This window comes from Rhinoderma darwinii, chromosome 4 (genome assembly GCF_050947455.1).
Source record: "Rhinoderma darwinii isolate aRhiDar2 chromosome 4, aRhiDar2.hap1, whole genome shotgun sequence".
NCBI classification, from domain to species: Eukaryota; Metazoa; Chordata; class Amphibia; order Anura; family Rhinodermatidae; genus Rhinoderma; species Rhinoderma darwinii.
In genome coordinates, this window is record NC_134690.1 from 69,584,905 (window position 1) to 69,606,462 (window position 21,558).

A 21,558-nucleotide genomic window follows, 5' to 3' on the forward strand; every position below is an offset into this window, starting at 1 on the left:
TGTGACCTCTTCCGCGTAGCTGCCTATACAAACCTGGTTACTACTGTACCGACAGCGCTGCCGACGTACAGCACATTTTTGCGCATGCGCTCGTCGCTAGCTGACGTCATCCAATCATTCATCCTTCATGCCGGAGGAAACGGTTCCAGGAGGCGTGGCCGCAAACTGGCAGGGTAGAACGTCACCAGCGAGATATGATTGACGTCTCATGTGTCTGCCCTAGGTGGAAAGCGACGAGCTGAATGTGCTGGATCGCCACGCCCAGTAACTCTTTCCCTGCCGCAGGTGTCTGCTGCATAACCCTCACGTTTGAGTACCTAAGAGTTCACAGGGAGGCGGAGGAGTTAATAGGCTTTTTACCTTAGAGGGGAGGTGGGTAATCTGATGGGCGTGGTAATTGGAGAGGCGTGGTTGTTGCTACGTTGCCTGGGCGGGGTTTGTAGGCGGGGTTGGGCTGGTTCCGCTGTCTGTAGTCGGTGGAGGTCGGTGTTGCGGGCGGTGGATAGTGTGACCGGGCATCGGGGCGCTCTAGGACCTGGTCACTAGTGTGTAGAGCCGCAATATTCAGGTGAGAGTGGGCCACCGCCGCTGGGTGCTGTGGGGGGTTCATTGTTTGCAATGTGTGTGGCGCTGCAGTGCTGAGTGTGAGGCCTGTGGAGCTGGCAGCAGCACACTGACTCCTCTGTAGGGTCTACCTGTATAGTGAGAATGTGGATGTCATCTGTTGTGTATAATATAATATACTGTAACATCACTAAGTATAGTATGTTCATTTACATGCGATATATATACACACACACACACATATATACACTCACTATAGAACCATTTATTGCTTTTCCATAGTATATGCCCTAAATGTCTGGGGTTGGGGTGCCACCTTTGGGACCTTCACTAATTGGGAGAATGGGGACCCCTGGCCACGCTGGTTGGGCTCCCATAGACTTGTATGTATAAAGAGCGTCTCCATTCATTCTCCACCTGGATGTGGTGGCCTCAGCCGTCAGGTGACTCTGTTCTCCACTTATCTGACACTTCTAGTTTATCCTGTGGATTTGCTATGATTGTATAAGCCCCCCTCGTGTCTGTCAGGGGAGGTATATTTGCCGCTCCTATGATTGCAGATGTTGCGATTCATTGTGTTGTCGTGCCGTAACCAGCATTGTCTTCTGAGATCTTGAGTAATTCTTCTGATTGTCAGATATTAATGGTTCGCATTCTTTCATGCAAATCACCGATAACCGGCAGCATTTACTTGTCAAAGAACAATCCATCTGGTTGGGTCTTTTTGTCCGGTAGTCAGCCATGAGTTTTCTAGTTAACTGGACATCAGGTGTGTATGTGTGGTGTTTTTTAAAATCCCCCCCCCCCTCTTACTGTTTACTTTTTATTTCCCGTCAGTGCTGGTAGTTCCGTCAGTGCTGGTAGTTCCGTCAGTGCTGGTAGTTCCGTCAGTGCTGGAAGTTCCGTCAGTGCTGGAAGTTCCGTCAGCACTGGGTACAGTTGGGTGACTATTTTAATCTCCAATCTAGTTGTCCTGTTAGTATCGGGCATTACTATGTGGGGCAAAGCGAAGAATTGTACTGATTTCTGCTGCAGTCGTATTATTTTTCCATTTAATGTCTGTGCTTAATTGATCTAATAAAAAACTTCCAGAAATGAAGACACGACGGTGCGTTCCTCTGGGTTTGAATTTCTGTGCCTATGACCAGCCGTAGTCGTGGCTGTGGGTTTTTACATTTTTTTTCCTTTATGATTACATTAACTAAGGGGATTGTGGTGTAAATGTTTTTTTTTTTGTTCTAGAATCTCATGACGTGTCATAGGTGTCACGTTTGGGTTTAGGAGGACTTCACGTTGATGGATTTCAGTGTTTGCCATGTATACCTGCTCATCTCCCCTCACAAATCAGTTCAGGGACATGTTTGTTTTCAATATGGTTGGGATTCCCATCTCCCAGACCCCTAACCCTCTCCTCGGTTTCTGTCGCTTCCACTTCTTTCAATGTTGTCACCAGTGGAAGATCCTCGCGATATGTCATTAATATCTATCCTGTGACAACACATTCATATTTGTGGAAGCTGTGGATACCTATGAGAGGGTCGACGAGCTGGAAATGTCACGATTGGAGGTGATCCAATTGCTAGAATGACATGGCAGCGATGCTAGAGAAGTGCTGTTCCACTTTGTGGACTGGTGGCTCTACTTGGCTTTGTCTGGGCAGCTGCACGGTCAGCCATTGCCTATAATCGGCCAACTATGCAGCCTCCGTAGACAGCAGATCGGAGCAGACGGACGACTACTTTGTTCATCAAATGTCATTGAGCTTAAAAAGTAGACCATAAAAAGATGGTTTTCCGTGACCGGAATATGGCTGTTGTGTATTATGCACGCAACACCCCCTTCTCCGTGGTTTAAATAGCACTTTGGTTCAGTAGAAAAGCAGGGGGACTAGTAGTTGCGTCTGTAATACAGTTTTGTGAAGCTGCGCTTACTCTCCTATCCTTTCCTCCGGTGATCAGGTCTCACTTCTGGTGAATTCTTTACAATGTCTTCGGACCCTTTTACTTTGTTATGTTGAGGTAGGGCTGGGTAGATGAATTAGATTAATTCGCCCTCAAGGCCTCTGGCGATTTTCTGTTTTTAACAGAATCGTTGAATCGATTCTTTAGTAGGGCCGTGGTCCGCCCGCCGCCCCGTCTGATCAGCTGCGCCCGGTCTGTCTCTGCTTCCCCACGAAACTGCTGTTCTGTAGTGAACAAAATGAAACCGTATGGAATAGCAGTTCCGTGGGGAAGCAGAGACTCCCAGTATAGTGCCACCACCCCCCTTGCAGATCGCAACCCCCCCTTCTTGTAGATAGCGCCACTGTAGCTCACACTAGGAGCTGTATCCTTCGTCAGAGTCGGCAACGTCTGGCTGGGAAATCGGCCACTAGTGGCCTCTACCTTGGCCGCGATCTACAAGAAGGGTGGGGTGCTGTGATTTATAAGGGGGGGTGCTATCTGCAAGGTTGTGTGGCACTGTGTGTGGGCCCTGTGGCACTGTGTGTGGGCCCTGTGGCACTGTGTGTGGGCCCTGTGGCACTGTGTGTGGGCCCTGTGGCACTGTGTGTGGGCCCTGTGGCACTGTGTGTGGGCCCTGTGGCACTGTGTGTGGGCCCTGTGGCACTGTGTGTGGGCCCTGTGGCACTGTGGGTGGGCCCTGTGGCACTGTGGGTGGGCCCTGTGGCACTGTGGGTGGGCCCTGTGGCACTGTGGGTGGGCCCTGTGGCACTGTGGGTGGGCCCTGTGGCACTGTGGGTGGGCCCTGTGGCACTGTGGGTGGGCCCTGTGGCACTGTGGGTGGGCCCTGTGGCACTGTGGGTGGGCCCTGTGGCACTGTGGGTGGGCCCTGTGGCACTGTGGGTGGGCCCTGTGGCACTGTGGGTGGGCCCTGTGGCACTGTGGGTGGGCCCTGTGGCACTGTGGGTGGGCCCTGTGGCACTGTGGGTGGGCCCTGTGGCACTGTGGGTGGGCCCTGTGGCACTGGGTGGGCCCTGTGGCACTGTGGGTGGGCCCTGTGGCACTGTGGGTGGGCACTGTGTGTGGGCACTGTGTGTGGGCACTGTGTGTGGGCACTGTGTGTGGGCCCTGTGGCACTGTGTGTGGGCCCTGTGGCACTGTGTGTGGGCCCTGTGGCCCTGTGTGTGGGCCCTGTGGCCCTGTGTGTGGGCCCTGTGGCCCTGTGTGTGGGCCCTGTGGCCCTGTGTGTGGGCCCTGTGGCCCTGTGGCCCTGTGTGTGGGCCCTGTGTGTGGGCCCTGTGTGTGGGCCCTGTGGCCCTGTGTGTGGGCCCTGTGGCCCTGTGTGTGGGCCCTGTGGTGTTTTCAGGGGATTGGTCAGTTATTAATGGTCATTTTGTTTCACTGTTGTGTGACTGTACTCTAAATGACTACAATGCCACTAGTCCCGTTCACATGTACCACGTTTGGCCGGGTGACACGTGGACCGTTTGTCACGATCCAATCAGGGTCGTGTGAATCGGGCCTTAATGTCCTTTTATTTAAAACCCTGTTGTGGGACTGGTACTGCACAGGGTCCTGCTCAGACTTCAGACGCTATAATGTAATCTCTCCCCAGAGTGCCCGCTCGGCGCTATCTGCCCAGCCCTGCTGCAATTTACACTGCTCTCGACTGCAATGTTTGAGACGGGCCGAGGGGGTGATGGCCAGAGAGGGATGTTAATGCACACAGTGCCTCGTTGATTATAGATTCTGTTAACCTGTTCCTTGCCAGTTAACAGAAATTATAATCAATTAGATATGATATTATTTTTTGCCAAAATCGCCCAGCCCTATGTTGAAACCTTGTCCTAAACACACACACAAAAAAAAAAAAATCCAAGTATCTCCATCACTCTGCACACAAGACCCCATAATGACAAAGTGAAAACAGAATGTTAGAAATGTTTGCAAATTTATTAAAAATGTAAAGCTCAAATTTCTCATGGACATAAGTATTCTCTGGGCACCTCCCATTTCTCTAGATCATCTTTGAATTATTTCTACACCTTGATTGAAGTCCACCTGTGGTAAATTAATTTGATTGGAGATGATATGGAGAGACACACCCCTGTCTATATAAGGTCTCACAGCTGACAATGCATATCAGAGCAAAAACCAAGCCATGAGGAGGAAAGAACTGCCTCTAGAGCTCAGAGACATGATTCTGTGGAGGCACAGATCTGGAGAAGGGTACAAAAAACATTCTGCTGGACTAAAAGTTCCCAAGAGCACAGTGGCGTCCATAATTCTTAAATGGAGAAGTTTTGAACAACCAGGACTCTTCCTAGAGCTGGCCGCCCCACCAAACTTGGGGGTGAAAAGGGCCTTGGTAAGAGGTGACCAAGAACCCAATGGTCACTCTGGCTGAGCTCCAAAGGTCCTGTGTGCGCTGACTTGAACCCAATCGAACATCTCTGGAGAGACCTGAGAATGTCTGTCCACCGACGGTCCCCATCCAACCTGACAGAGCTTGAGAGGATCTGCAGAGAAGAATGGCAGGAAGTCCCCAAATCCAGTTGTGCAAACCCTGTGACATCCCAAGGCGACTGGAGGCTGCTATCACTGCCAAAGGTGTTTAAAGGGGTTTTCCGAGTTATTTAAAAAATTGGCCACGGTAGGAGGGATGCAAAAAAAAAAAAGATCCATTGCTCAACCCACGGTGCCTCGTCACTCTAACGCTGCCGCTCTGTTCCATCCCGCCGCTGTGTTTTGACATAGCTGCAGAGATGACGTGCCCGTCTACCCACGTGATCGTTGCAGCCAATCACTGGTCTCAGTGGGTATACGGTACAGGAGCGCTGAGACCAGTGATTGGCTGCAACGATCACGTGCGTAGACTGGCACGTCATCGCTGCAGCTTTTTTAAAACACTGCAGCGGGAAGGAACGAAGCGTTGGTGCTGGAAAGATGGGGATCTGTGAGTTGGCTGAACCTTTCACCTGCCCGTATGTGTGCAGCATGTAATAGGCAGGGCTGCACAAACCCTGGGGCACTTTACATTTTTTTCCTACCCTCCTCCGTTATTTAGCTATCGGTGCCATTATATTTGGCACCAGATATTTAAATAACCCCCTGAATTGTCAATGGGGCGTGTAATTGGCAAGGAGGTTCATGCGCTCACTCACTCTTCAGCTATCGGCAGACAAGGACAAGACTTTGATCTCTTGTGAGAGTTAACACAGTCTTGTCGTCCTTGTTTGCCGAGAGCTGAAGTGAGTAAGAGCGTCTGCGCGCACAGCTCTGAGCTGCACACACACGCTCTCCTCTCTCCAGCTCTTGCTGTGGCACTGTCCGTAGCTGATTAGACAGTGTCACAGCGATGTCAATTACGCGCCCCATTGACAATTCAAGGGGTTATTTAAATATCGGGCGCCAAATATAACCGCACCGATATCTAAATAACGGAGGAGGGTAGGAAAAAAAATTAATGTGCCCCAGGGTGTGTGCAGCCCTGCCTATTACATGCATCACCCAGCTGCACATGTATAGGCAGGTGAAAGGTTCTCTTTGAGGGTTTTCACACCTGTAGAAGGCAAAAAAAAGCATGCTAGATGGGTACGATGGGCCCATATATGGTACCCACCCTTCCCGTCTGACAGGGTTAGGCCTCAAGGTCCCTCCTTGACGTTTCTTGAGCATCTTTCACCACCTATTTGCTACACTTAGGGCAGCAAAAGATCGTGGCAGAGATACGGACTTCAGCGTCATAAGGGTGAAGTCACACGTGGCAGTTTTTTTTGCAAAATTCTTTTGCGACTGAAACTTCCATTCATGCGGCAGCTGCATGGATTTGGAATTTCTGCAATAAAATCTGCCGCTTGTGACTGCCCTCTAAGGGTATGTTCACACGCTGAGCCAAAAACGTCTGAAAATACGGAGCTGTTTTCGCGGAAAACAGCACCTGATTTTCAGACGTTTTTTTTAAGCCACTCGCGGTTTTTACGGCCGTTTTTGGAACGGTTTTCAATAGTCAATGAAAAACGACTTCAAGAAGTCTATGAGAAAACTGCTCCAAAAACGTCCCAAGAAGTGTCCTGCACTTCTGTTGACGAGGCTGTAATTTTACGTGCCGTATTTTGACAGCGACACGTAAAATGACAGGTCATTGGCACAGTACATCGGCAAACCCATTGAAAGTAATGGGCATATGTTTGCCGATGTATTGGAGCCATTTTTTCAGACGTAATTTGAGGCGTTAAACGCCTCCATTACGTCTGAAAATAGGTTGTGTGAACTCAGCCTAAGGGTTATGTGTAGGTGACTGGTACTTTGGTAAAACTTACACCTTAATTGGTGCATCGCACTGTAAGGACATTTCCAGTTCATTCATGAGATGCCGATAAACTTGCGCTCCCGCCCATGATTAACTGTTTTCTTCCTATTACATAGGAAATTCCGCAGCGTATTACAGTAGAAGCAAAGTAAATGAGATTTCAACAAATCTCATCCAAACGATGCGCAAAAACCCAGCAGAAAACACGTGCGAAAAACGACCTGTTATACAGATTTTCAATCTGTAGCATCTCATGCGAAAATGCAGCGGTAATTCTGCATGAAAGATCTGGACGGAAATATCAGTTTTTACGCTTCGTGTGGACATACCCTTAAAGGGTTTGTCCAGGCACAGACTACTGATGACCTATCTACCGGATAGGTCATCAGTATATGATCGGTGGGGCTACGACTCCTGGACCCAGCACGATGAGCTGCTCCGGCTGCCTCTGGGCGCCGGAAGTTTTGTAGAGTTCTGAGCCGGAAGCAGATGGTTCCGCACACTGCATATCGGCTGTGCTGCAGAACAGCAACTCTGCTCCTATTCACTTGAATATGAGCAGAGCTGCAGCTCGGCCGCTGTTCTGTGATCGGAGCCTTCTGATTCCGGCATGGACATCCGGTGCCCAGAGGCAGCTGATCGGTGCGGGGTCCGGGTCTTGGACCGCCACCGATCATATACTGATGACCTATTCTGTGGATAGGTCATTAGTTGTCCGTGCCTGGTCATCCCCTTTAAGGTAAAATAGGGCACTTTTGATCCCATTAAAGGTGTTGTCCTCCTCTGATTAACTATCAAGCAATACTAATTAAATATTTAAGTATTTTTAAAATGTACTTACAGTTTCAAAGTTGTAGATGTCTTCTGTCTAGTGTCACGGGTATTGAGATGGCTTTAGACCAATAGGATGCCTCGAACACGAGTTTATGGCAGAAGTGAGTGAAGCGGAATCTAAAAGGCTCAAATAATTTTAAATTTTTTTGTGCAGGCACAATTAATTGTATTTTAAAGCGCATACGCAATGAACAGACTTTTAATGTGCATGCGTAATGAAATTGCTTTCATTGTAAACAAGCATCAGGATATAAACAATACAGATAAAGCTGATTTAAACATATAAAATTGTGAAACCGATAGGGGACAATAATATAACAAGACAGAAGCATTGCAATGATTTTTAATAAAAAGTATTGGAAAACCGCTTTAAGTGGTATCAAATTCAATAGGGTTAGTTTTGTCTCCAGTTTTCCTCTAACTTCTATTTGAAAAGACAGATGGAGCGGAGTTGGGCTTTTCGACTAACATGTTCTATGCCTTGGTGACCTTCTTGTCCTACAAGTCCCTGACACTGGATGGGATCTTACAGGTGTTTTCCCACCAAAAATTTGTATGGCATATCAATTACCCTAACCAATGACTAGAATTTTTCTAAAACTATGCTTTTAGCGACCTAGCGCAGTGTCGAGAATTGCACCACGGCTTCATTTGAGAGAATGTCGTCAAGATGCAGTTCTAACACAGCCCTGGGTTTGAGTGGCGATTTTTCAGAATAAAGCCAAATCGGCTTCAACGCTCCGTAATGCCCAGTGGCCTCTTCATTCTGGACATCGGTAGGTGACCTACTGGTTGGCCCCTGCTGATCAGACGTGGTTCGATTATGTTGGCATAGGACTTCACATGTAAACTAGTATTGACGGAGAGCCAGACTGCAATATAGCTTTATAATGCTTTTACGTCTTCAGTGGAAACCTGAGCAGGCGCAGAAATAAATATAAAACAAGACCATGCCTACAAGGAGAGCGGCGGTGCCAAGAAGTAGAACTTTAGTCGCCAAACCCTAGATCTCCTGTTGACTTCAAGGCCTCTACTTAGCTCTCCTGACATGTCTTCCTATAAAAAATATTTTTATTCCAAATTAAAATGCAATTCTGGAGAATTTTATCTTAGAACTCTGTGTTGTGCCGTTCCTTTGTTGTTTCTCCTGGAAAAGTATGAATAAATTGACAATTCGTGTTACCATTCTTCTTGTCACAGGGGCGTGTCCCTACACAGTCTACACACTGTCCAATCAGTGCTGTGTAGGGACACGCCCCATTGACAAGAGCAAAGGTAACACTTAATTGTCGATGTATACATTTCCAGGAGGAATAATCGAGGAACGGCACAATGCAGCATTATAAGATTAGTTTATATAGAATTATTATTTCCGGGAGAATACTATAGAAGTATTACTAGAGAGAGATGACAAATCCCCTTTAAACCCACTCTGTTCTCCTCCAAGCGGCTGTTTTCTTAGTCCACCCAGTCATCTGTACGGGAAATAACTCTCTGCACATAACTTTTTTTTTTCCCTTCGGTTTTTGCTTAATTTGACATTACAGGAGTCTACATTGGAAGATATCGGCAATGATCATCATAGTTTTCTGCATGGTAACTTTTTGTTTTTGTGCCAAACATTTTAGAAAGCCGCACATAACTAATCATTACCGCTGCCTTTTCCAGTTGTATTGTTAACCACTATAATTACGTTTTCCAAGTACATATAGACAGCAGATTTTTGTAAGCTGCTGTGTATGGGAGCCTCTGACTTTTTTGCCTTTTGTAGAAGTATTTCCTCTAAGTTCAAGGTTCCATGGCAAAATATAGCATGTGATATTGCATACAATTTCACATTGCAGAAATTGCATTCATATTATATAGCCTGTGGTTTTCCACGATCTAGGGCAAGAGACTTATTTTGGAGGGCTAAAAAAAAACATCACATTGCAATATCGCATAACCTCATGAGATTTCAATAGAAACCTATAGGGCAAAAATTTAATGAGATCATGAAAGAGTCAGGCTGGATTCACACGAGCATGTTCGGTCCATAAAGGACGGAACGTATTTTGGCCTCAAGTCCCGGACCGAACACAGTGCAGGGAGCCGGGCTCCTAGCATCATAGTTATGTACGACGCTAGGAGTCCCTGCCTCTGCGTGGAACTACTGTCCCGTACTGAAAACATGATTACAGTACGGGACAGTTGTCCTGCAGAGAGGCAGGGACTCCTAGCGTCGTACATAACTATGATGCTAGGAGCCCGGCTCCCTGCAGTGTGTTCGGTCCGGGACTTGCGGCCGAAATACGTTCCGTCCTTTACGGACCAAACATGTTCGTGTGAATCCAGCCTAACACTTTACACCTACTATACAAATGCTTTATCGCACTGCGCTCCACTGTGGTCGTGGGATCATCGCTCACAACATTATATTGCTGTGGAATCTGAGTTGCCTGACGGTGGTTTATTCTCCTTTACTATAACCACATAAGATTTTTGGAATCGCTGTCTATGGGCAGCTCTAGGCCGGGTTCCCACGTAGCGTAAATGCTGCGGAATTTACAGTAGCAGCAAAGTGGATGAGACTTGGTAAATCTCATGCCCACACTGTGGAAAAAAACCGCAGCGAGAATGTATATATATTGACCTGCGGTGCAGAATTTAATCCCGCAGCATGTCTAGTTATGTCACATGGCCTACAACATCATCATAGGAGGCCAGAGAGGACGTCAAAGGAGGGAGGGGGTAAGTTCGAGCGTTTTTTTTTTATGCAGCGGAACTTCCGTCCGAAAAGCCGTGGTGCGCATTTTTAGAACAAAATTTACTGTGGGTTCCAGGCTGAATACGCTGCACAGTTTTTACGCAGTATATCTAGCCCGTGTGAACCCGGCCTTTGGCTACGTTTAAACAGGGCGGATACGCTATGCAAGGGTCAGTTCACACGTTGCGTATATCCTGCGTATTTTTCGCAAAGTAATTCGTAGCGGAAAATCCACAGTAATAAAGTAGCAGCAAAGTGGATGAGAGAACAAATCTTAAACCCGCGCTGCGTAAATGAGTGGAAAAACCGCTCAGAAATTGACATTCAGTGCAAAATTTTAATCTGCAGTATGTCAGTTGTATTTGCGTAAACGCTGCGCATTTGTTGCGGGTTTTGCCCATTGAATTCAATAGGGAGGTAAAAACTGCAGCAAATAGCAGTTGTTGTGTTTTTTCTTGCGTCCGCCGCAAAGCGCGCTACTCAAAATAAATAAAGAATTTTTCCCAGAAGCCTGTTTCCTCCTCCGCATAAAGACAACAAAAGTTTGAACAGCACATTCCAACAAAACGATACAAAATATGTATGCAGGTGAAAGAACACCTGTGACTGCAAATATACAGCAGAAAAAGAAATGGCGACAGCGCTCTGCGAACACTAATGCCACCTAAGCCACTAAATATAAATAAATATGCACTAAAGCTAAATCTACTTATAATAGGGAGGTTCTTAGTGCACATTTTGATCAAAAAGTATTTGCCCACCTGCCACGACAAGGCGACCTCTGTAAGGTGAGGACCTACGCTGCACATACACCCAGAACTGGGACTAAGCCTACATATATAACAAAAGTTTGAACCGCACATTCCAACAAAATGATACAAAACGTGTATACAGGTGCAAGAACACCTTGCAGGCCGGCCTCCTGGGATGACGTATCATCCCATGGGACCGCTACAGCCAATCACAGGCTGTAGCGGTGGTCTCCTGGGATGAAACGCCATCCCAGGAGCCCAGCCTGCTAACAGGCCGGCTAAATGCTGCAGTTTTCCCGCAGTGGACGTCTCGGTGAAAAACTGCACAATAGTTTGGTGCGGTATTTCGCCCGGAATTCCCTGTGGCCACCGGGGAGGATACGCAGTGTAACTTTACACATCGTATAAGCCTGGGAACGTTTGCTGCGGAAAACAGGTATAAAAAAAACACATACATGTCCTCTGTCATCCTGCAGACCACCCCCCTGGGATGACGTTTAATCCCATGTGACCGCTTCAGCCTGTGATTGGCTAAAGCGGTCATATGGGATGAAATGTTATCCAAGGAGACCGGCCTGGATGAAGGACAACAGAATTCTGGGTAAGTATACAGTTTTTTTTTTTTTTTTTTTGCAGAGGAATTGCAGCTTTTCAGCTGCAAAAAACCCCGCAATATCTGCTATTTGTTGCGTGTTTTACATCCCCATTGAGTTCAATAGTGAAAACCCACAACACAAAAGCAATGATTACGCAAATATAATTGACATGCGGCGGATTAAAAAAACGCACCGCATGTCAAATTCTGAGCGTTTTTTTCCACTCATTTACGTAGCATGTGGAGAGTGTTGTTCAAATCTCACCCACTCTGCCGCTACTGTATTATACTGCGGATTTATTTAACTAAATATGTTGTGGAAAATCTGCAATTACGTCTGAAATTACGGAGCTGTTTTCAGGCGAAAACAGCTCCTGAATTTCAGACGTTTTGACAAGTGCACGCGTTTTTCGCGGCATCTTTTACAGACGTAATTGGAGCTGGTTTTCATTGGCGTCAATGAAAAACGACTTCAATTACGTCCCAAGAAGAGACATGCACTTCTTTGAGGCGGGCGTCTTTTTACGCGCCGTCTTTTGACAGCGGCGCGTAAAAAAAGCCCACACAGACAACCATAAGACCCATTGAATTCAATGGGCAGATGTTTGGAGCCGTTTTTTCGCCCGTAATTCGAGGTTTAAACTGCCTGAGTTACGTCCGTAAATAGGGCGTGTGAGCATACCCTTACTGCAAACTTGATGTTTCTTGGGCTGAGCTGGTGGCTAACTTTTATATTTTAGTTGGAGCGTTCCTTTAAAACCGTTCACGCAAAGCTAAAAACATCCCAAAGGCAACATAATGGTTATGAAAGGGATTGATTTTTAGTGGATTATTTTTATCCAGCATTTCTCATTGGTTTTACGAGCTCTGCGCACTGCTCGGGGAGTGTGAGAACGTTACTCCTTGTAGCCCTGGGATTACACAGCTGTAAAGAGCTCCCAGTCAGTTCACTCTTGGCAAGCACAGCGAGCCATGTGAAAATCTGAGGAATGTAATAGCGCTGAGCTGACGGGCCATACTTGAGCGCATCCTGGACACGTATTTCCATTACGAAGTGTCTTGGGAACCTTGTTATTATTTAACCCCCATGACTGCCAAGCACTTTAATGACAGGTTTGGATATTGTGGCAAGTTATGGTTTGTTAGTGCAAGTTCTGTCGTAATGATATTCGGAACTACACCCCACAGGAAGATTTGGGAGAAGAGACGCTCCACCTTGAAGCGGTATCAGCAATGCCCTAATGCTGGAAAAGTGGGAGCTGTGTCTGTCCGCTGTCTCTAACATCATGTCCCCTTTTAATCTTTCAAAGACTGAGCTCCTTGTGTTCCCACCATCTACTCACCTAAACCTGATGTCTCCATCTCAGTGTGTGGCACGATCATAACTCCCGGGCAGCTCAATATATCTCCAGAATCAGCCCTTTTCTTACTGAGGAAACAGAAAAAACTCTCATTGTTGCTCTGATTCACTCTCGTCTTGACTACTGTAACTCATTCTTAGTCGGTTTCCCCTCACTAAACTCTCCCCTCTCCCCAAACTGTCCTCAATGCAGCAGCCAAGCTGATCTTTCTGACCAACCACTACACCAATACCTCTGCCCTGTGCCAGTCACTGCACTGGATCGCTACAACAATGCCTCTGCCCTGTGCCAGTCACTGTTCTGGTTGCCCATACCCTTCAGAATAAATTTAAAACTTATTACCCCTCAAAGCTCTCCACAGTGCTACACCACCTTACATCTCCTCCCTCATCTCTGTACCACCCTACTCGCGCTCTACGTTCTGCCGACAACTATCTTTCTCGTGCTGCACCCGTCCTCTGGAGTGTTCTACCCTGGGGAAGTAGATTTATTCCCCACATTCACTTCTTGAAGCGTTACCTGAAAACTGATCATTTTAGACAGGCCTATAACATTCCCTAATCTGACTCCATTCCTTTACTCCCCCCCCCCCCACCCCTCCCCCATTACATTAGTCATCAGTACCGGACCTCTTCATTCAGCAGAATCCCCCACACTCCTTGCGCCCTAATGCACTTCATGTCTGTCATACACAGATACTGGCCTCATAGATTGGGAGCAGGGCCCTCACTCCTCTTGTTTGAACTATTAATTAGTTATTGTCTGTACATGTTCCCTCTGAATTCTAAAGTGCTGTGGAATATGTTGGCGCGATATAAAAATTAGTTTTCTGTGGTACTAGAGTTGCTAATTGCTCACCAATGCCTTGCCGCCGTCGTCCGCAGAATAGGCGCTGCCATGAACTTACGTCTCCCCTCACAACAGATCGTCATGAGCTCGGTTTACATTGTGCACAGGGCACTGCTATAAACCAGTCCGGTATTATACTGATTTCTCCAGCAGGGCAAGTTTGGGATATATAATTTTTTTTTTTATATATAAACTGATTATATTGAAATTATTCGCATCAAAATGTTAAGGATGGAGTGCACAAAAATTGCGGTAAAAATGGTAGCACTTACAAGAGTTCATATAAAATATGGAAAACAAACACTGTAGTGAAGCCCATACACCTGGCTACCAGCTTTGGGGTATCTGACGTTCTCCACAATTTTTCATGTGAGGGTATGTTCACACGCACTGTTTTCAGACGTAATTCGGGCGTTTTACACCTCGAATTACGCCTGAAAAAACGGCTCCATTACGCCTACAAACATCTGCCCACTGCTTGCAACGGGTTTTACAGTGTTCTGTTCCCACGAGCTGTAATTTTATGCGTCGCTGTCAAAATACAGCGCGTAAAATGACGCCCGCGAAAAAGTGCAGGACACTTCTTGGGATGTTTTTGGAGCAGTGTTTCATTGACTCCATTGAAAAACAGCTCCAATAACGGCTGTAAAATACGCTGCGAAAAACGCGAGTTGCTACAAAAATGTCTGGAAATCAGGAGCTGTTTTCGCTTGAAAACAGCTCCTGTATTTTCAGACGTTTTTTGCTAAGCGTGTGAACATACCCTTATGTTCACCTTGTCACTTAAGATTTATTCTGATAAGACTTAAATTGTAACTTGTCCGAGGTTAGAAAACGGGTCTTTTTTAATTTTTTTTTATTCTTAGATGTAACGCCATTCTAGTCTGTTTGGTTTCGCAGCTTACCTCCATTAAGGGGAATATTATTTAAAGTGGGGGGTTGTGTGCTGTGACTACAGGGGAAGTGGGGAGGGCCTACGTTTTACACAGCATGATTATCGTGTAAAAATCGTTATGTTGGGCAAGCGTTCCCAATAGTTTTGCCGTGTAAACGTGTTCAGCGATCGCACAATCAGTGAGAATTTGCACTTTTTGTCAATGCTCGGGTCTTTCATTGCATAAAAATGGTTTCCGTTATCTCTTCCTGTAAACGGCGTTCTGTAAGTTAGCAGCGCAAACCTGAAGAAATACAAGTGATCGAAAAACAAATGATTGTTACTTATAAACGCATGTGTTTTGAGCATTAACAAATCGGCATTTGTTTTTATAAATTTATCTTCACGTGTAAAAGGCCCCTCAGCAAGATTTTGGGAAAAGATGGGAGTATTTCTGCAGGATCTGACTACACAGGGTTTGTTTGTAGTCTGTAACTGGGGAGACCCAGAACAGTAGGAGATTTGTAATCACTTTTATGGAATGCATGAAAGAACGGAAAAAAAAATTTGGGCACGGTCCATCACATATGTTATGGAGACTAATCGCCTAGAAGCATTGGTTCCAGGAGAGAATACGGCGCAGTCCAGAGGCACATGGAGTGAATAATGAACAGTAGGGATTCTGTGTTCTCTGTGGCTTTACTGTGTGAATGATGCCTAATTTTGGAGCTTATTGGAGTGTGCAGCTAGTTACTGGCGGGGGCCTCTTATGCTTTCCTCCAGCTGATTTTTGTCAGCATTATTTCTGTGGGATCTGATTACTTTTCCAGTGGGAGTTGTACAGATTAAGCCAATGGAAAAAATCTTAAAGGTGCAGGACATCATTGCCTGTCAAAATAAATGATGTTCTGCTGATAACATCTGCTCCCATCCCCCTGGTTGTCTTCTGACTGTACCCTACACATGGTAAATAATAGTCTGTGTTCCTTCTCCATCCCTTCGGTGTCATTTCAGATCGTTATTTCTGGGTATTACATCTAGGACACACTAGATCCTCGTATCGAATGGTTTTCGTTCAACTGGGCAATAATGGGATTTAATATTTTTCTTTAGCATTCAAACCCATATATATGACGAGTGTCAGGATGCTAATGGCGGGATCCGTCTTGGTCAATCGTCTGAGAGGGATTCACCCAATATCGTACATCCCACACGCATCTTGTGACAGATCCTCCCTCCATACTGTCTGCTTTGTAAGGCACATTTCACATCTGTGTTCGGGATTTATAATATTCTTAATGGCAAGATTAGTGCATTCTGCAGTAGCCTTCAAAAATACAGAAACCCCCAGCGCACCTTGTTAAAGTTAATGGTATCCGTCCAAGCGGATCTGCCACAGTAGTCATATCTCCATTATAATTAGAAGCCATGTTCCTAGTGTGATCAGAGCCTAAAACTTTATCATGTAACCCTGTTGGGGCCATACATTCTATAATTTTTATAACATTCTGGCGTTGGTTTGCTGAAACAAATGCGAACTGTACATTATAGGGCTCACCGCTGCTGTATTGCGGACGTCCTACAGAGGTAGGGCTGGGCGATCAAATTAATTCGCCCTCAAGACCTCCGGCGATTCTGTTTTTAATTTTTTTATCAAATCGTTGAATCGATTCTTCAGTGGCGCCGTGCTGCAGGAGGAAGCTCTGCCCCGCTCCGCCTCGTCACGTGCCTGGTCTGCCCTGTTTGACAAGCTGCGCCTCGTTCGGTCCAAGCTTCCCCACGGAATTGCTTTTCTGTACTGCACAAAATGATACGGTACAGAACAGAAGTTCCGTAGGGAAGCAGGGACTCCTAGTGTATACCCTGTAGATACTACCCCTCCTTGTAGATAGCACACCCCCTTCTTGTAGATAGCGCCACACTAGCTCCCACTCGGAGCTGTATCCCCGGTCAAAGCGCTGGCCGGGGATTCAGCTACAGTGGCGCTATCTAAAAGAAGAATTGGTGGGGGTGGTGGTGGTGCGATCTACGTCGTGGTGCTATATGCAAGGGTGTGTGGCACTATATTGAGGGGTGGCCCAACAGTAATAAAAAATGAATTCTTACATTTTCTGATGTGAGGCACGAGGTGTGATGAATTTACCCTCCATGTGCCTCACATTAATAGTAATTAACCCCATCATGTTTCTCATTCATAATGGGTTAATGTGTAAGGTACATGAGGGGGTTAATTACTATTAAAGTGAGGCACATGGAGGGTAAATTCATCACACCTCGTGCCCCACAGTAAGGGCTCATTTACACGAGCGTGTTATACGTCCGTGCGACGCGCGTGCTTTTCACGTGTGTCGTACGGGCCTATGTTAGCCTATGGGGCAGTGCAGACAGTCCGCGATATTTGCGCAACGTTAGTCCGTTGCGTAAAACGCACGACATGTCCTATATTTATGCGTTGCTTGCGCATCACACCCCCATTGAAGTCAGTGGGTGCGTGAAAATCATGCATGCCACACGGAAGCACTTCCGTGGGACGAGCGTGATACGCGCAACAGCTGTCAAACTCTGAATGTAAACAGAAAAGCACAACGTGCTTTTCTGTTTACAAACATCCAAACGGAGTGTCATAATGATGGCTGCGCGAAAATCACGGCAGGGCTGACACACGGAGCTGTTAAGTGCCTTTTGCGCACGCAAAACACCACGTTTTTTGCGTGCGCAAAACGCACACGCTCGTGTAAACCCGGTCTAAGTGAAAGAAAGCGGTTTTTATTTCATTTTTTTACAGCGTACTCCTAAATGATATAACAAAAATTGTGCAGGTTATTATGGCCGCGCCAATACCGAATATGTGTATGCTTTATGAATTGAAACTTATTTTAATGTTTATTGTGAAAATAGTGTATGTATTTTTTTAAATTTAATATTACTTCATGTTTTTACTTTATTTTTGAACTTTAATGTACTGGTATATATCTATATACTGATTGTACACAGGCATATATCTATATTACAGTACATTAGCCTGTGTACTGATAGTACACAGGCAGTTGTTAGGACATACCTCAGTATTTCCTAACAGGAAATATGGTAAGACAGCCCTGGGGTCCTTCTATGGACCCTGGGCTGTCTGCCCATATATGATATGTCCCTCAATCGCGTCACAGGAATTCCCTGTGACGCGATCCAAAGGGCATCCCCCCCTTCTCATTTTCCCCTGATTGCTGCAGTCCGCTTTGATCGCAGCATTCAGGGGAATAACGGTGGAGATGAGAGGTTTCTCTGATCTCTGCCACCGGGGCTGCGGCTGTGTAATAGTCATTGCCCCTCTCCTGACAGGAAGTGCGCGTGCGGTCAGCATGAAGTGATGTGGCCGGCGCTGCAGTAATGAGCGGCGGCGCAGGCACGGAGGACAGAACATGGGGGTTTTTTGCAGTGCGGCCGCCGTGTTCTGTCTTCATTGCCGTCAATCATTAGTGCAGCGCCGGCCGCATCTCATCATCCTGACCCCGCGCACTTGTTGTCGGGACTCGGGAGCGGGGAAGAGGCTGTTTACACAGCCGCGGCTGCGCGCTCATACATTCATGTGTTACTATACTGAGCTGTGCGGCCGCACATCTCCGTATCGAAAAACATGAAATAACTGTATCGAACAGTTTGGAGATGCACCGTATTGAAATCGTATCGAAGTTTCGATGCATCGTGCATCCCTAGACTGTAGCCGAAGTGACTGATCCAAGGAGTCCCGTTCATCTGTACCGTGGTCAGGCTGGGAAATTTGGTGGAGACACGGACCGTTTTTCACGACACAATCCTTGCCGAATGAATCCAGCCTTAATGGCATTTATTTAAACCCCCACCATCGTGGGCCCGATACTGCACCGGGTCCTGCTCAGACTTCAGACACTACAATGTAATCACGTCCCAAACTGCCCACTCAGCACTATCTGCCTAGCCCTGCTGCAATTTACGCTGCTCTCGCCCGCAATGTCAGAGACTGGCTGAGCGGGTGACGCGCAGAGGGGGGTGTTGGTGCACACAGTGCATCATTGATTATAGATTCTGTTAACCTGTTCTCTGCTGGGGCACACAAGTTATAATCCATTAGCCATTTTTTCCAATTGTATTTCTGATAAAGTATTTGCATGGGGTTAAATTTTACGCACGATTATAGCAATATATGTTAAAAAGTTATTTTATATAAAGAAATAATTTATTAAAGAGAACATTTTACCTCCCCATACATGTGCAGCATTTAATGGGGAGGGCTGCACAAACTCTGGGGCACTTTACCTTTTTTTTTTTTCTACTTCCGTTATTTAGATATCGGTGCTGTTATATTTGGCGCCCGATATTTAAATAACCCCCTGAACAGCGCGCTGACATCACACCAGGAGCCGCCCGCTGGCTCCGCAAATACAGAGAGAAAATGTACAGACCTAAAGGAAGGGAAGAAGATGTAGCGCAGCCAGAAATTGTGTGCGTCGTTTCTAATAGTGATATACAGCCGTCTAAGGAGGGACTGTAATTATTTTTTTCTGTAACCATAGGTACAATTTAAGTGTGTGCCAGGTTTTCAGAGTGTTCCACTCATTTCAAAAAGAAAAACTTATGATGTGGTGACAGAGCCTCTTTAATAAGAGCACAAAGATGGCGGACCTGGGGGCCTTCATTAGGCCCCCAGGCAGCCATAGCAACCATTGCCCCCCCGCGATTGCACTGCGGGTTGCGCGATGAGCTGTTAGAAAGAGGAGCGCGACCCCATCTAACGATTTTAATGCCGCGGTCACTATTGACCGTGGCATTTAACGAGTTAGACGAGTGGGAATTTGATGAAGTTGCATTCGCTTGTAGTTGAATCGATTTGGAGAATAGAAACTATAGCTGCCTAATAAACCTAAGCTTCATCTTGGATAATCTGACTACTACACTAGGGTTGTTTATAATGTATTCTGGAATGTTCCCATCACTGCCATGGCCTCCAATAATAAGGATTCTGCTGAAACCTCTGCTCTTCATAAACTACCTCCCGTCCTCTTGTTTAGATTTGTTTTAGTAGTGTAAGGATGCCTACGCTGCAAGGTCACTGCAAAGAGAAACAGCTGTCAGACTCTTTAAAGGTCCAGCAGTGAAATTTAGTTTGAAACTCCTGATGGAAACCTTGCTGTGCTCTTATATCCAAGTCATGGTGTATCTAGTGTTATGTCGACCTCAACTGGACTTGTTTGGCAGTCTAAGGCTGGGTTCACACCTGCGTTCGGCTTTCCATTGTTCTTCTCCGCCAGAGGAGCAGAACAACTGAAAAACCGGAAGTGCGGATTCCGTTGCACGACGGACCTCTTTGGTGGCCGATGGGACCCATTGACTTTAATGGGCTCTGTCCAGGTGTCTGTGGTTTTACCGGAACCAATAGCGCAGCATGCTGGGCTGTTTCTGGTAATCTCGGCCGGAACTGTGACGGAGGCTCTTAATGAAGCCTCCAACGCAGATGTGAACAAGACCGTCCGCGATTTTTGTGCAACCTTAGTCCGTTGCGTAAAACGCACGACATGTCCTATATTTATTCGTTGCTCGCGCATCACACACCCATTGAAGTCAGTGGATGCGTGAAAATCACGCATGCCACACGGAAGCACTTCCGTGGGACGAGCGTGATTCGCGCAACAGCTGTCAAACTCTGAATGTAAACAGTACTCAGCTGAGCTGCAGTACCCGGCTCCGTCACATCTAGATGAGCCGCCGTGTATAGAAGAACACTGAATGGGCCGTGGCACTTCAGAGAGCAACGTGGTTCCTTCATTCTGATCGGCCATAAATTAGTCCCGTAAAACCCATTCAATATTAAAGATTACTTTGAAGGATTCAGACATGTCGTTGCTGTAAAACTTTTTTTCCTACTTTTTTTTTTCTACTTCATTGTCTAATTTGAGAACGCATGTATACAGAAGTTTAATTTAACGGTTAGAAAAGTAGGAAGTTTGAAAACTCCTCTGATATCACAAACTCAGTATCTGCATTACAAAAACCATCCTGACTCTCTGGTTGTGGTGTATATTTGTAAGATGATGTGTTTCCAGCTCATAATGAACTCCAGACTGGGTTAAGTCAGACGTCTCGCTGTGCTAGGTCTCGACCTATCCATGAGGAGGAAACTTATTTGTTCTTTGTGTTTTTGGCTTTTTTCAGGGAGGATGAACCTCTAACCTCATGTGAATGTACCACCTACTAACGTTCTTGTCGTTTTCTAAACGGTAAAAAGTTGATTTGGGCCTTAGTATTAGTAAATCTGTCCCATTGTGTTTCTGTATTTGGTTTTAATAAGTAAAAGAAAATATAAGTGATACTTTTCCTTTTAAAGAGGTAGTCACATGTTTGGGCGCAGCACCTATTTGAAGAATGGGGGTCCCTCGACCCCCTGTCCTGCTTGGTGGTGAGGCTTCTGCCACATCTAGGTGGAGAATGAATGGAGAGGTGGCCACACATGTGCTCGGCTCTCTACGTTTAGCTCTATGGGAGTTAGGGTAACAGCCAAGCGTGGACACCCTTCTATTCCTCGCCTGGATGTGGCGACTGGAGGCCGTCTCATCAGGTAGGAGGAGGGCTGGGGGGCCCCCCTGCTCTCCACACAGGTGCAAACATACCCTGGATAAATGTATAAGTTGGGAATACCCCTTTAAGGTCCTTTTACACAATTATCATCCCAATTTGCGCTGAGCGATCATAAAGATCATTGG

General features: G+C 46.3%; 1 protein-coding gene across 3 annotated transcripts in view; it reads left to right on the top strand.

Annotated features, from left to right (window-relative positions):
* Positions 1 to 448: 448 nt before the first annotated feature.
* Positions 449 to 21,558, top strand: part of NCK1 (NCK adaptor protein 1) — a 108,321-nt gene continuing 87,211 nt past the window's right edge. For all 3 annotated transcript variants that reach the window (XM_075861184.1, XM_075861183.1, XM_075861185.1), the window contains exon 1: positions 449 to 568. The gene's annotated coding sequence lies outside the window, so the exon portion shown is untranslated. The remainder of the gene's footprint in view (positions 569 to 21,558) is intronic.